General features: G+C 33.1%; 1 protein-coding gene across 4 annotated transcripts in view; it reads right to left on the bottom strand.

Moving 5' to 3' along the window:
- Positions 1–17,090, bottom strand: part of Phkb (phosphorylase kinase regulatory subunit beta) — a 224,650-nt gene that overhangs the window by 194,805 nt on the left and 12,755 nt on the right. Inside the window, exon 2 of one of the 4 annotated variants that reach the window (XM_063249303.1) lies at positions 2,017–2,135. The exons of the other annotated variants lie outside the window; for them this stretch is intronic. The gene's annotated coding sequence lies outside the window, so the exon portion shown is untranslated. The remainder of the gene's footprint in view (positions 1–2,016; positions 2,136–17,090) is intronic. 4 annotated transcript variants of the gene reach the window in all.

Here is a 17,090-nt window from a genome sequence, read left to right as displayed (position 1 = left end):
GTGCAACAGAGTTCTATTCATAAAGTCCTTGCTTATGCCTGACTTCAAGAGTTTTCTCTATTTTGTCTTCCTAAATAGTTAGATGTTTCTTTTTTGTAACATTTTGTTTGCTAACCCATTTTGATTTTAGTTTAGTGCATAGTAAGAGATATGTGTCTAGATTTTGGATAGCCAGTTTTCCCAACTGCATGTATTAAAGAAGTAACCTTTATGTCTGGGTATTTTTGGTCCCTTTGTCAAAAATCAAATAGTTGAATGTGCTTCTGTTCCTTTAATCTTCGTGTCTGTGTGCCAGCACCAGTAGCACTGTAATGTAACTTCAAGTCTGGGATGTTAATGCCTCCAGCTTTGTTCTTTATACTCTGGATTACTATCAGGACTCTAGGTCTCTTTTCGTTCGATGTAAATTCCATAACTTGCTCCAGTTCTGTGAAGAATGCTGTTGGAATTTTGATTGGGATTACATTCAATCTATATATTAATTTTAGACATATGGTTATTTTGACTACATTTGTTCTACCTATCCAGGAACAGGGGTATCTTTTTCTGATGTCTCCTTCAATTTTTTCAGAATACAACAGTTTTTGCTGTAAGTTCTTTCACTTTCTTAGGTTAAAAATATTTTTCTTGGGGCTGGGGGTTTAGTTCAGCGGCATAAGCGCCTGCCTTGCAAGCAGGCAGTTGTGAGTTCGATCCCCGGTACTGATAAAAAGGAAAAAGACAAAAAAAAAAATTTTTTTTCTTGGTGCATTGTGAACAGTATTTTTTTCTTTACATTTTTTAAATCAGTAAGTTCATTATTAGTATACAGGAACACTATTAATTTTGTTAATTTTGTATCCTGCTACCTTACTGATTTTGGTTATTAATTCTAGGAATCTTTCAGTGAATTTTGGGGGGGGTTGTCACCTATGTAGAGGAAGCATCATGTCATCTGTATATAATGATAACTTGCTGTCTTCCTGTCCTACACGTATCTCTTGTATTTCCTTCTCTTGCCTAATTGCTGTTGCTAATGTTTTTATAGAAAAAAGTAAAACAAAATTTCATAACAAAACAATAGGAAAATAACAATAGTTAATACATTGAGCATTGTTATATTTAAAGTAGTTAATCAAAATATGAGATTTAGGCTTAAAAAATTCTCCAAAAGATACTAGCAGAAACCTTTTTTCAATAAATACAATTAGTATAACCATCTTAACTATCTTATGTGTGTGTACATGTGTGTATATATATCTTTATACATCTATCTTATATATATCTATAGATAGATCTGTAGATAGATAGATTTTTTTTTCTTTCCATTCATTCTTTTTTCCTTTTTCCTGTCCCAGTTGGAACAGTTTCCTTTTGAACAGTTTCTTTCCAGTTCATAGTATCTATTGCATGTTTTGGATCTTATTTATTCTTTCAGTCTCTCGCACTAGGAGACAATATGATGTTTACACATGTGAGTCTGATTTATTTTACGTATGAGTAACATTTCAAGTTGCAACCATTTACCTATGAAAGTCTCCAGTTTATTCCCCTTAGTACTGAGTAGTACTCTATCATATCAGGAGACCATATATTTTTTATCCATTCCTCGGGTGATGGGCTTAGTTCTTCACTGTCTAGGGACTTTTGTAGCTTCTTCGCCCCTGTGTTGTTTCAGTCTTCAAAAATTTAATTCCTCAGGTTTTCAGAGACTTGCCCCTGCCTCTGAAACATCATAGTTCTTAGTATGTGCCATATCTGTTAAATTAGCTGCTTACCATTAGCTGAAAAGAATCTAAATCATTAAAACTAGAAAATCTTAACTTACTCAATTCACAGATTTAGAAAATTATTAATAAACCATACATAAATGATACAGATTAATTCCTTGCTTGGGTTATGATTTTATATTCACAAAATTTTTGTACTTTTCTGCTAAACCTCAAGATCTAAAGAAAATATACTGTTTAGCTGTTAACTTCAAGTGACAATATCCAGTACTATTTCAATATAAACAACTTAATCAATGTATGTTACCTCAGGCCACGAGCTTTTTGGAGACATTAATGCACCTTCACATAAAGCTGACTGTTGTTCAAGCTACTTGTAAATATCACATATGCCTGTAGGCTTGAAATCATCTAAAATTGTTGTATCTGTGAGAAAATATAATAGGTTAAATGCTATTTTAGTTAGTTCTAGAGGGTTTAATAGCTTTCAAAAATTAAGATTTTTATTTCAAGAAAAAAGGGTCTATTTGAATCCCCTAACTTGGGATATTCTGTTTATGACTAAAGATAAATGAATTATTCTGTTCAATATTTTACACCTTTAAAAATAAAACTAGGAACTATGATGGGGTAAATGGGAAAAGAAAAGGATAAAAGAATTGAAATACAAGGTAGTTATACTACTAGTTATAGTAATACACAATGTATTAACCATTGTTACTCATCTCCTTTTGAAATTTTTTCTGTTTAAATACAATTAAAAAACAAAAAAGATTTCTATGCGAGATTCTAAGCGAGAATACTCATAATTTTATGATAGATAAATGTTAACATTTATAGTAAATGATTTGAATACCCTATATGTGACTCAGTACTTTAAGCATGTTTAGGATTACCAGTATTGCTGTGAGAAAAACAGAAACAAAATTCACACTGATTTTCTTTTGTGTTTAGATCCATCATGCTCAGAAATTTAAAACACTAAAGAAGGAATGTCCTCAGTGGGAGACTGTATAAGTAAATTGTAACACTTCTATTTAATGGAGTACCTCGAAAAGATTAAAAAGAATGAGTTAATTTGCAAAATCAGGAAAAAGTTGAAAAATGTATTCTTAAGAATAAGACATGTATAGGAAAGCTCTATATATTGCTAAATTAAACAATGACAACTGTATAGGTAACATCTGCAAATGCATAAGCGTATGCAAATGAAAAAGTACTTTCAAAAGCCTAGAAAAATATACACCAAATTGTTATAAATGATTATCACTAGTAAGGGCAGTGTGACGTGTATGTATTTTTGACTGTCAAAATACTATATAAGAAGGCATTTATTTAGTACTTAAATAATTTTTAAAAGTAGGAAAAATAAATTAGAATGCCTAACCATTCTAGACTGTAAGGATGGATTATACACATTGTCTCACTTCGAAGTCCTGACAAAACTGTGAGATAAGTTTTAAATTAAAGCATAGCCAATTAAACAGCAGTCTAAATTTAAATACAGGGCTCTCTGAAGAGGAACTGTATGGGTGCTCTTTTCATTATACCATAAAGGCTCACAAACAGTGCTTTATTGAGAAGCTAAGAACGTTAATTCTTGCCTTTTTTTTTTCCTGCCTTAAACAGAATACTGCTACAAAATTATATGCATATTTTCACTTCCTTAATGACTCTTGCCTATTATTAGAGCTCATTTGAACCCTCAAATTTGTAAGTCTACAATTCTCCATAGATAATAGATCTATCTTAAATATAAAATTGGATAAAACATATATTAAATATAAAATTTGTCTATTCAACTTACTCAAATAAGATGTGAAAAGGACATTCTACCATTCCTACTTTATTTTTAATAAAAAGGTATTAAGTTCTTCCAGTGACCTTTAGAGGAGAAACATGGCCCATAAAATCTATTTAAGGGTATTAAATCCTGCTGATGTTTCATGTGTTGACCTTATGAACACCAATCACTCAATTAGCTATTACACTTCCCTTATTTATAGTCCAAGAAAATACTTAGCTATAACGTATTACAATTTTACATGGTTTCTGCTAGTTTTATTTTAACACTTTTAATCTTACTAAAAAGTTAATAGAAATCCTTTTTTCTCTTTTTTTTTTTTAAAAGCAAAACAAATGCATTTAGAAGTCAAATAAATTAATTAATGTTACCAGGCATGGTTGCTGTATTCACAACAGTAACTCCAGTGCCAGTGTGGTCTGGAACTTAGTGAGGGCTTAATAAACACTTACTGAACAAATGAAATTAATATCTTCTTACATCTAAATTTTGCCAAAAGTTCCTTAGAATCAACTATGATGAATAAGGCGATGCATCAGGGTAGATGAAATAAGATTGGCTCGTCAATAACACAAACTGTGAAGTATTTCAACTTGTTCTCTTCTGCTCTACTGCATTTTTTTCTTCTAAGGCTTACAAAAGCAGATGTGAATGAAATCACAAAAGGTGACTTAGAAATAATTCGAGAAATGGTGATAATCACTAGGACATATTTACGTATTTGTAAGGGGCCATTTATATCAGAAAATACCTATCTGAATGTAGAAAGTTTATCAAAAGAAACCCAGAGTCATTATTGCGTATTTATATAACATGTTAAAATTTTACATTTTAAATGTCTAAGATTTAACTGAGTTTATCACTATACAATCTTCTCAATTTTCATGAGATGTTTAATTTTAGAATGTATTCTGTTATTCTAGTGATAAAAATGTGACATTGTTTTGGTGTGTCATGTTTTATTCAGCAGAAATAATATTTTCAACTTATTTAGCATGTTGAAAATAGACTTGAACCATTTCCATTTATCATTTATACTTTGGTAAATTACTGTCTTGGCAAAATTCAATAATTCCTTTAATATAAACTGTTACTACTAGTAATTAAAAACTGTCCTGACAGGACACTGTACAATAGATACAAACAAAAGAGGTCTTAAATTTCAATTTAGAAAATACACAAAAAGCTATGAATTCTGAAAGTAGTTTACATTCATTTCTAACAGTTTATAGTAACATTTAATAAAAATATGTATAACCAGAATAAAACCAGAAACACTTTCTAAGACAGTATAGAGTTTGCACATGTATTAATCTGGTTTTCACTGCTGTGCCAAAATACCTGTGATAGTCAACTTGAAAGAAGGAAAGCTTTCTTTTGGTTCACAGTTTCAAGGATGTCAGTCCAAAGATGTCTGGGCATATTGCTTTGGGCCTGTGTGTGGTAGCATAACTGGGAGGGGGGCACAGCACAGAAAGCATGCTCACCTCATAAGGGCCAGGAAGCAGAGGAGAGAGAGGGTACTAGCATCCCAATATCCCCTTCAATAGCAACTTCCTCAGTACCTAAACTTGCTTTCCACCAGCCCCACCTGCTAAAGGCTCATCATCTCTCAGCTGTGCCACAGGCTGGTGACCAAGGCTTTACCACATGGGCTTTTGGGAAACACCCCATGACCAAACTACAGCTGTGGGTAATGACTGCTAGTTAACTTTATTCCTTGTATAATGCAAGGTTCAATCAAAAGAGGTAACACAACCCATTCCTCACCCTCATCATCAGAACATCAACTTTTGAGGGAAGACTATCCTAATACCTAAAAAAACACATGGGGTTTTTTTAGCTTTTTTTTTTTTTTTAATTTAAGGAGAAAAAGAAAGAAAAACAAAAAAGGGTACAAGTTATACAGAATTTCATAAAAAATAAACAACAGGAAATCACTAATACATTACATATTGTTATCTTAGAAATAGTTGTTCAAGTTACAAAATTAAAGCATATACAGTGGACTTTCAAACAGACTGGAAACAGTTTTGTTCAATGATCCAACAAAACTCAGTAACATGGTTATCTATCTTATACACTTAAATATATATGCAGTTATATTCTTTAGAGCACTTTCTTTCCCTTTCTTTTGCACAATGACAATTACGCCTTTTGGGTTTTATTACTCCCACCATTCTTATTACTTTTTTTTGAAGAGAGGAAAAACAAATGTGACATAATAGAACAGAGTCAGTCATATCAAAAGGATGGACATAATAGATAATGTAAAAACAAAACACTAGGTGATCAACAATGGTTACCATACTGCCTCTTGCTATCTTAAAACGAACTGCCTATATCATCAGTTATAATAAAATTGAACAGAATAGTAAAGAATAAAAGAAAAACATTGAGACATTACAGGACTTTAAAAGAAGATAATAGTCAACCAGGATGGGCGTCAAAATGAATCTTATTGTCTTTACAGTTGTTGCCTATACTTTCGAACTTGGTACTATCAAACAGCAGAATAGAGGAAAATCAGTCAAAGGAAGATGGTGAGGGCTATACAGGGTTTCAAATCAAGTTAATAGGAAATCTAAGTGGGTTACAAAAAAGCTGCTGTTATCTATCCACCATGTTCTTCTCAACATATGGGCTTTGAAAACACTTTGTAACTTTTACAATCTCTTCCGAGTTTAGCCTCATTTTTTTTTTTTTTTTTGTCTTTTTCCTCTTTATCAGTACTAGGGATCGAATTCATAACTGCCTGCTTGCAAGGTGGGCACTTATGCCGCTGAGCTAAATCCCCAGCTCCGTTAAGCCTCATTTTAAGAGCAGGGAAAATTATATAGCCTAAGAGAATAGTTATGATATATTTAATGAAGAAAAAAAAAAAAAAACCTAGCAAAGTACATATTCAATACTGATGGTTTTCCCTTTTCTACCTTAAACTTTATCATCTCTTCTGGTACTCAGAATGGCACTGGGCATAAAATTGGAAATCAAGGCATTCTAAATTAATTTTGATTATAATTAGCTTTGCTATGTTAATATCAGAATTCTTTTGTTCCATAAAAGGAGAGATGCCCCACATCTGATTTTTAATAGGTGCATTTAAGATCACAGAACTGTAATACAAAAATAGGTATTCTTTAAATTCTAATTCATTATGTGAAATACTTTAAACTAGTTTGATTTAATATTTTTCTTGTCTATTCTATATGTAGTTAACTTTACCATATTTTTAGTTTTTGATGTTATGTAAAAACAGAAAGAAAGCAATTCTGGGTGAACAGTAAATAAGGCTATTAAAATTTTGCCACACTTTATAATTTAGTTGTAAAGATTGCACTACAGTAAGAAATTAAAATAAACACTAGAGTCATTGAAATAGGTATTTAGGGTATTCAGTTTATACTAACCACAATGAAACTATTACTTCTATAACTGAAAACTGCAATGGGAGTCAGCTTTAAACTTCTTAGTTTCTTGTATCTGAAGACTGCTTGCAGTTTCTCATAATTTTCAAAGAAAATTGCCATATACTTGAAGCATCCACCCCCATTTTTATGTTCATTATGTAAGTTTTATGAATCTTTCTTTACAAGCATACCTACAGGGGAAAAAGACTTCTGAAGTCAATGTTTATTGGCATCTTTTTGCTTTAAATGATAAGCTGCATGACATATGCAAGAAATCAAAAGGAACCTTACCAAGATCCATCACCATTTATTCTGGAGCCTTCAAAAAGACCATCAAACAATCAGCACTTGTTTCTCAAAGAAATATTTGAGGAAAAATGAATTAGACTGGGGATAGAGATAGGCTTAACTTTTAATGCTGACCAATTATGCCTCCATTTTCATCCTCATTGTGAGGAAATTTTTTGAAAATGGAAGCACAACTGTAGACACAGCATTGCTCAATCCGAATTCACATTTTAAGGAGATCTGGAGTTCTACAGAGGCAGTGTTGCTACTTTTTCATAAATTAAGAGAGGGGAGAGAAGGAGAAAAAAGACAGCATAAGATGTTAAAGAAGACAAAGACCAATACTGAATAGCAGGTTGGCTTTTTTAGGAAAACCTATCTCTACAACTCCAACAAAGTGAAACCCTGAGCCAAACAATGTAGCTTAAATATCAAGACTAACATTTGATTTATGAACACTGTGACAAAGTGAATTAGATGAAATAGTGTCGATTTTCTCTTTGTGGAAGGATAAACATGCTACAGACAACTTTTTGAAGTAACAATATGGATGTAATCCTTTCACTACAAGGAAAGCAAACGTTAGTACACAACGGTGTGGGGTAATGGAGACTCACTGGAATGTCAGATGATCTGAATTTTAGAAATATTAGCAATAAAGGACTGTTGGAAAAGCCCGTTAGCAATAAAGGACTGCTGGAAAGGGGTGGAATTCTGGACACAAGAATTCAAAACAGTCCTTCAAGGTCCCTGAATTAAGATGGGTGATAGCAGTGATACAGAGGGGAGGAAACAGTCAAGAAATACTTTTAAAAAGAGACAGGAAAGGCTTAAATTTGGTCTGGACAAAGGAAAATATCAACACTGCATACAGTGAAACAGAGCATAAGAGTCTTCTAACTTTTAATAATTAACTTTACATCTTGCTATGAATATTTTTCATCATTTCAACCAGTAAATGATTATTATCAAAGCTACAAACATACTGAGAATTGAGATTAAGTACATATAGTAAGTTAATTTCGCTTCATTTGATATTTCCATAAAATTTAGGTAACACAACCAAAAAAGGACATTCCCAAATTGACACAAAAAAAAATAAAAGCTCATATGAATAGATTCCACAATGTATATGGTAGACAGGCACTGTATCACTGAACTACTGCCTCAGCCTTAATAACTCAAATCTTAAGTGGCTAAAAAGGAGGGCTCAGTAAATGGTGAGATTACTAATAATAGAGTGACAAAAGCTGACTAAAATTTTACATGCAAAAATTCTCAATAAAATAATTGCAGGATGAATTCACTACCACATTAAAAAAGTCAAACGCCATTATCAAGTTGGTTTTATCCAGGAATGCAAGGATGGTTGAGTGTACACAAATCAGTAAACAAAACACATCACATAAATAGAATCAAGAATAAAATAACATGATCATCTCAATATACACAAATTTTTTGATAAAACTCAACATCTTTTCATGATAAAAACTTTGAAGTACTCAGACACAAAAGAATCATATACCAACATAACAAAGGCTATATATGACCCATAGTCACCAACATAATGGAAGATCATCGAAACATTTCCTGAGATCAGAAACAAAAGAAGGATATCTACTCTCACTGCTCCTACACAACACAACTAGAAATTTTGCCCAGACCAATCAGGCAAGGCAAAGAAATAAAAGGCATTTAAATAGGAATAAGAAAAGTTAAATTGGCCGGGATCTAGCTCAATGGCCCAAGCACCTGCCTGGCAAGTATAAGGTTGTGAGTTCCATTCCTAGTACCAAAAAAAAAAAAAAAAAAAAGAAAGAAAGAAAGAAAGAAAAAGTCAAATTATCCATTTGCGCCAAAGTACTACACAAGATCAACATATAAAAATCAGCATTTCTACATAGTGGTACCTCAGTACTCATCATTAATTGTTTTAGGAGTACTGTATCAAACAAATTGTTTTGGCTGGAAAGGATAGTGAGTCACTAGGCAATTGACACCAAAAATTCTAGCTTGTATTCCAAGTACCAAATCAGCAAGTACTGAGAGAAAAGAAAAAACGTGTTAAGTATGAAATCTGACAAGTTTAACAGTTGTCTAGTTCTACGATGTAACTGTACACCAACCATGAACTTGCTGAGAAAGAAGAAATTAACCAAACAATCACATATGCAATAGATACACACACGTTAGGAATAAATATCAGGATATAAAACACCTCTATGGTGAAAATAACAAAGCACTTAGGAAAGAAATTAAAGACTAAGAAGTGAAAAGACACTTACCTATGTTAATATGTTAGGAAAACTAGTATTGCTAAAACTTACATACTGTCCAAAAATAAATCTATAAATCCAATGCAATACTCATCAAAATACTAGTAATATTCTTTATAGAAGCAAGAAAAACAAACATTTATAATAGAAGCACAAAAGACCCTAAATAGCCAAATATTACCCTAAATAGCCAAATATCTTAAGCAAACAGAGTAAAGCTACACTACAGATATACTATAGAACCACAGTACCCAAAACAACAGTTCGTAGCATGAAAGGCAGACTGACCAATGGAACACGAGAGAGGACCAGGAAAGAAATCCACATAAATTCAGTTAACTGACTCATGACAAAAGTACCAAAACTGTACACTGGAAAAGAGCCAGCATCTTGACACAAAATGGGGCTGGGAAAACTTAATAAACATTAGAAGACTGAAATTCAACCCGTATCTCTTACAGCGCACAAAAGTTAATTAAAAAATGCATGAAAGATCTTAATGTACGACCTAACACTTCAAAACTATCAAAGGAAAACATAGAGACAACACTTCATGATTTGGTATAAGCAATGAATTCTTGGATAGGACTTCAAAAGCACAAGAAACAAAAGTAATAAAAAATGAGACCACATCAAATCAAAAGAATTCTGCAAAGCAAAGGATGCAATCAATAGAGTGAAGGCAGAAAAAGAATGAAAGAAAATCTTTGAGAGCTATTCATCTGACTGATATTCAGAATGTACGAAGAACTCAAGAAACTTAGCAGCAAAAGCAACCGAATTTAAAAAGAGCAAATGATCCCCCCAGACATGTCTCAAAAGAAGATATGTAAATGACATGTAAAAGACATGTGAATGTATATACATGAATAAAATTCTCAACACGTTTAGCCACAAGGAAATGCAAATTCAAGCTAAACTGAGCTTCCAACTCATCCCAACTAGAATAAGTATCATGGAAGGGCTGGAGAAAGGACAGTTGGAATGACTATTACAGAAGGGGAGTAAAGAAGAACAAAGAAAGAAGTAAAGAAGGAGAGAAAATAAAGAAGGAAAGACTAAATACTGGCAAGGATGTGGAGAAAAATCAACCAATATGTATGCACTTTTGATGGAAATATAATTAATACAGCTACTATGAAGAACAGTATGGACGTTCCTCAAATAACTAAAAACAGAACTACCACATAATCTAGCTATCCTACTCCTAGCTATATATCTCAAAGAAATTAAATCAGCATATAAAAATAATACCAGCAAATCATATTTATTGCCACACTACTTACAGTAGCCAAGATACGGAATTAGCCTAGGTGCTAACAACACTAATAAAACAAATTCAGTAAAGTAATAAGACATAAAATCGATATAAAAGAATCAGTACCTTTTCTACATAGCAGTATTTCAATACTCATCACTTAATTGGTTTCAGGAATACTATACTAAATAGTACACTGAATAGATTTTTAAAAATGGTGTATACCTACACAATATAAAGAATGAAATTCCATGCACTGCAGGAAAATAGATAGAACTGAAGGACATCATATTAAGCAAAATGAGCCAGACCTAGAGGAAAAGTACTACATATTTTTTCCCCTGTGTGGAAACAATAAAAGGTAACCTGAAAGCAAAAGAGGAACTACTAGAAACTGGGAAAAGGGTTGGGGGTAGGAGTAAGACAGGAAGTAGGGAGAGGCTGGAAGAAGGGTAGATGGTCATGATTGACACACAACACATTCATGCATGGATATATAACAGCAAATACTATTAATTTATACAATCAGTATTTGCTAATAATTATAGTAAAACTTTAAACTAATGTAAAAGTAATGATGCATGCTATTTTGAAAGACTAAAATGAAGAACTGAGAAAATAACATATCAAAACTGATAAAAATGCCCAATTTTTATTGTATACTCAAGTTTCTCTCTATGTCTTTCTGGAAGCCACTTGATATTTTAAGTATCATATCAATTTATCTAAGGAAATCAACTTCCTCAACTTGTAAAAAATGAATGAAAAAAAGCTATGAAATTAAGACATGAAAAAAAAAATTTAAGGACCAAGAAGTCACACCATTGTTGGTAAAACAGCAAATGAAATGTATAAGAAAAAAAGGAACAAATAGAATATAAAACCCAGTGAGAATTTTTTAGTGACCAGTTCATTTAATAACCTAATCACATGAACTGCACTAACATTAACAGACATTAAATGAGTACTGTCTGTATCCAGAATTGTTCATTATAACTTGTATAAAAATATCAAATTCTATTATTTGCCTATTTAAAAAACTAGAAAAAAAAAATTCTGGTCACCTTGAACTCTGCAAAAAGTTCCCCCAGGCTAAGCTTTCTAAGGAAAGTCCCTGACTTATAATGTTTCAATTTACAATTTTTCAGCTTTACAATGGTACAAAAGTCATAAGCAGTAGCAATCATACTTTAAGTTTTGAATTCTAATACTTTCCCAGGCTAGCACACTGGCTACCATACATCTCACGATGCTGGGTAGCACAGCTCCCAGTCTGCCACTCAATCACAGGGAAAACACATACTCTACTGAGTTACTATTGTTTCTGAGACACAGATATTTCATAAATGACATGAGATACTTATCATAAAACAGATTTTGTGTTAGAAGATACTGGCTACCCCACTGTAGGTTAATGGCTTTTGTACATGTGAGGTAGACTTTGGTAAGGCATGATTTCTCTAAGTTAGATGTATTAAAAGCATTTTGATTTATAACATTTTCAAATAATGATGAGCTTTTAAGATATAATCCCATCACAAGTCAAAGAATATCTGTAGTGTAAATAATATCACAAAGGTCCAGTTCACATTAATTTGAAATGAATGAGAGAATATCACCAAGATACACATAGTAGTGACTGTCATATACTTAAGGAGTAGTAGGCATGATGAATGATGAAGACAGAGACAGTTCCATGCTTGGAGCAGAGGTTCCTCCAGAGTTTGTATTTTGTCTCTGTTACTCATTAGTTGAGTAACTTACATGAAATACTTTATTCTTTTGTTTGATGCTTTTCAAAAGAGGGCAATAATATTATAGCATAGAATTATGAGATTTAAACGTAAAGGATTTAGAACACTACTTGTAACACAATACTACAAGTATTAAATAAACATTGCTTGTTTAAATGATTCTCACAGCAATCATCATCAACATGATAATAGTAGTAGCAGTACCACTACCACTATTACCATCAATAGGTACTTTGTACACATTATTTGATCTTCACATACATAATACAGATATGTACATTTCTATTGTATAATGAGAAATAGTACATGACAATGCATTTTACAGTTTCTAAGTATCAGTACTCATGTTTGAGCCAATAGCCTAAAATCAATACAATAATCATATTATGACTTTCTCTCAAAAGGGGGCAGTAAGAACTTATATGTGAAAAACAACAGCACTTTCTAACCATTATGATTTACTGAACAATTATTATACACTTTAGTAATAAGGCAGTGAAAAAAAAAGATGATGTCTATGTTTTCATATAGCTTTAGTAGATAGAGATGGACAAGAAAGCTATGAAGGGAGAAAATATTAAAACTGAGCAGTGTGCTCTGGAGAATTAACATTAAGAGTAGTATGTCAGGGGCCACTTAGATCAAACGAATAGAAAAGACCTTTCTAAAGAGGCTAAGTTTCAGATGAGAACCAAAAAGACAAGCAAAAAATAAGCTGCCCAAAAAAGCAACACAGAGATTCCAAGACAGAGAAAATAGCTAACAGAGAACGCTAAACTGAAAATGACACAATAACTTTAAGAATCCCCAAAGCCACAATATTTGCAAGCAGTTGAGGCAGAGAAAATAATCCATGAGGAGGTCAGAGAAGTAGGCAAGTGTTACAAACTCTTGAGGCTCTGCCACCAAGGGAAAGTATTGGGAATTTTAAACTAAGATAATAGAGGGATCCAATTAAAAGATTTTAGGAAATAAATAATGTGATTTGATTTACCTTTTTGCAAGTGTTTTCACTGCTAGGTGAAAAACAACGTAGTAAGATAAGCCTCTGGAGACAAAGAAATGAGGACATTTCAGTAGGCTAGATCAGAATAAAAGTAGTATGAATTACTAAAGCTGAAAAAACAAAGATTTGGCATACATTTTACAGATGGAGTAGAAAAGATTTATAGCTGAACTGAATATAAATGGTGAGGAGAGGAGTAATTCCTATCTTTTTAGCTGAAGCAGCTAGAAGAATGATGGCTTAGTTTACCAAGGTGGAGAATATATAAGGGAGAACATGTTTGAGAAAAGAATAAGACTGAAAGAAAGGATCCACTTAGGGCTAGGTTACATTGGAGATGCTCAGCATATGCCCATTTGGAAATGCTCAGTGGGCATCTAGCTGCAAATCAGGAATTATAGACAGTCCTCTTTCTCTGAATGCAGGGAATACAAAAACAAAACAGCAAGAGGAAAATGAATGGACAGTGTGAATAGCTAGTTACAATCCAAAACAGTGACATAGGTCATCTCACTTAGGAAATCTGAAGCATCATCTTTGCTTTGCATATTGACACACAGAGAGATTAAGCTTTAAGAGCAACAAGATTCAGGCCAACAGAACATGCTATATCACCTAACTCTAATAAAATTACAAGTTGAGGTTTAGTAAAAACAAATCAGAGCTCCTAATAGGATAACATTTGTAAGTGTTTCTCAAACATTTCATCCTATGAAGGAAGCCCATTATATTCCCAATATAAGACAAAAGTACTATACCTAAAATAACTACTTGAACTGGTGTTTTATAGAAGTTTTTATAGAAATGGTCAGAAACAATGCTTTTAGAGTCAGTGATTAACAAAAAACAGAAAGAAAGTAAAATGAAACACGGTGAGTTCTACCAATATTAGTGTCTTGGCTTATTCAAGCTAATTATAATTTAGTATGCCAGTTTTTTTAAATCAAATGGCTAATTTAAGAGTTGACAGCAGAAAAGAAAGATAAGGGATCATATTTGTGTATATAATAGATCCATATGCTCACTTCAGCAGCACATATACCAAAATTGTGTACATAAGTCCTCACTCTATAATAAATAAAAACAATATTGCAAAAGATACATTTTTAGGAACAATAACTAAAATGTATCGAGTGCTACTAAATATCAAATATTTTATACATCTTGCTTAATCCTCACAACAAGCTCTTCAGATAGGCTTTATTACAGTCACTTCTACAGAGAAAGATGCAGACTTTGAAAAAGACTCTGAACTAACTTATTCAAGATCAAAATACGTAGTAAACAATACAGCCAGGATTAGATTTTGAGTATAAATACACACTGCACTCTGGTTGTTTTTTGTTTGTTTTGCTTTGTTTTAGATGGGTTGAGGTAGTACTGAGAATGCAAGCAAAGACCTTCACACTGAGCTACACACCCAGCTCTTTTTGTTTGTCTGATTGCTTCAATAAATTGCCTTGGCTGGGCTCAAATTTCTGATCCTCTTGTATCAGCTTGTCAGAGTGCTAAAGGTCAGGTCTACCATACCCCCTGGCTAATCTTTCATGGGCCCTCTGTAAGTAGAGGCCAATGACTAGGAAGTACCTCGGAGCCTCAAGCCTATGGTCTTTTCAAGCCACAAGAACTTTTGGTTAGCTAACTACTAAATTAGTCTGAGAACACAGGCTACACAAATGTCTTTTAAAAACAGTATTGTACACATAAAATGAAAAATTGTGTTTGCTTAGATCATACAACAGAATTTTACCAGGTTCTGATTCCAATCAAATTAGTACAAGAAAATTAACCAAAAAACCCTAAAACAAAGGTAAATGAACAAACAAGTCATTGGTGGAGACACACATATCAGAGGCTGATAAACTTAGTGAGACAAGACAGAGGATTGGTGAGGACTCATTTTAAAGGAACAATTTCTTAAATTATGTTATCTTTTGAGAACAAAAGTAAAAGTACCGAGTCATTTCTTTTCTCATCAAAATATAGTATAATCATTTCAAATAACTGAATGGTGGTAACAGAGCAACTACTTCAAATGAACTATGTACCACAGCAGCCACATGAGAAAAATGGAAGCAATTGGAGGTATTCAATATTATACTCCTTCCTTAATATTACTTACTTTCTTTTGCTTATTGTTTTTTCATAACTTTATTATTTTGTGTATTTTATTCCAACATATTCATTTTTCTCCCCAAGGTTCTTTAAAGAAAAAACTGGATATCAAGATCTCTCTTTCAATTTAGGCAGTCAAAACAAATTATACCACAGTACATACTGACACATTAGTAGTCAGAGCACAACTAGAGTACGCACACAGAAATGAAAATGCAGGACTCACTCCAAATTTGATAAAGAGCAAAAACAAAGAAAAAAGATTGAAAGCAGAAACATATCTAGAAGGATTAAGGACAGTTAAAATACACAAAACAATCAGGTGTGCTGGAAACTGATTTTCCAAAATCAAGACACTTGTTTTAATTCTGGGGAAATATTAATCAGTTTCTAGTTAAAAATACTAGTAAACAGCTCAGCTGTGAACTCAGGACATGCTTTAAAATGGTTATTAAATGAAAGCATGCAATAAATACTCTCTTATAATGATACTGTCCAAGGAACTACAATAAGGGAAAACAAATCATTTATAACATAAATGTAGTATTTCCAAATTAGTATTAATTATACATGCAAACCACTTTTAAGTATTTATGTTGGCAGATAAAGTTTTAGGTCTTTCTTTATACTCTTGTTAAAAACAGTCATTTTACAAAATCAAATGAACCTAGATATTCAAACAGCAGCAAAAGGAGGAACATGTGCCATTACCAAACCAGAGAGTGTACCTTCCTGACAACTCTGCAAATGTGTCCTTTGCATGGCATGTTCTACAGTCACAAATCAGTGCAATGTCAGACCCTGCCATGAGCTTCTATAATTGGCTGGCATCCTGGTTGCCCAGAACAAACTAGTGGACAAAAGTCCTCACTTTTCTTACCGTGACATTGGGCACTGAAATTCTTACTGTTGCATAATTCATTGTTGTTGTGGGCTAATGTCTCATATGTCCTTGCCCTTTTTTTCTGACTATCAACAGATCATGAGTCTTCAAAACATGGAACCTGATGGGTTCTGCTGGGACGGGACTCCTCTAGGGTCAACATGACATCTGCGTAACATGGTGTTAGGCCCCAAACAACAGTGTATCTCTCTTACACTAACTTCCATGTTCTTCTAGTTCCAAAATAAACTTACCCCTTCTTTTTGGAACATGCACCAAAGGCCCTCCAGTCTTCTCCTAACACAGTGACCTGTTCACTGACATAGTCTCCACCCCTATCCCAAGACCATAAAAGCAATTCCCTGGCATTACCTCTCTTGAGGGCCCTTGTACTCTCTTGCAACCCTCCTGTGCTGCTAATAAGGTGGGGTTTTTTTTGTTGTTTTGTTTTGTGTCTCTCAACTGCACTAAAAATATCTTAACATTTTGGTGCCAACATTCAGATCGTTTAGGGCATGCAGCTCCTGAGGGTTACCCCAGTTTGAGCTCCCCCCACCAAAGAGCTACCCGGGCTGTTTCCCTTGTCT

Source organism: Cavia porcellus, unplaced genomic scaffold (assembly GCF_034190915.1).
Source record: "Cavia porcellus strain 051 isolate PalLab524CR breed Dunkin Hartley unplaced genomic scaffold, mCavPor4.1 scaffold_5, whole genome shotgun sequence".
Taxonomy (NCBI): domain Eukaryota; kingdom Metazoa; phylum Chordata; class Mammalia; order Rodentia; family Caviidae; genus Cavia; species Cavia porcellus.
The sequence above is the reverse complement of the archived record's forward strand: the minus strand, read 5'-3'. Positions and strand labels throughout refer to the sequence as shown.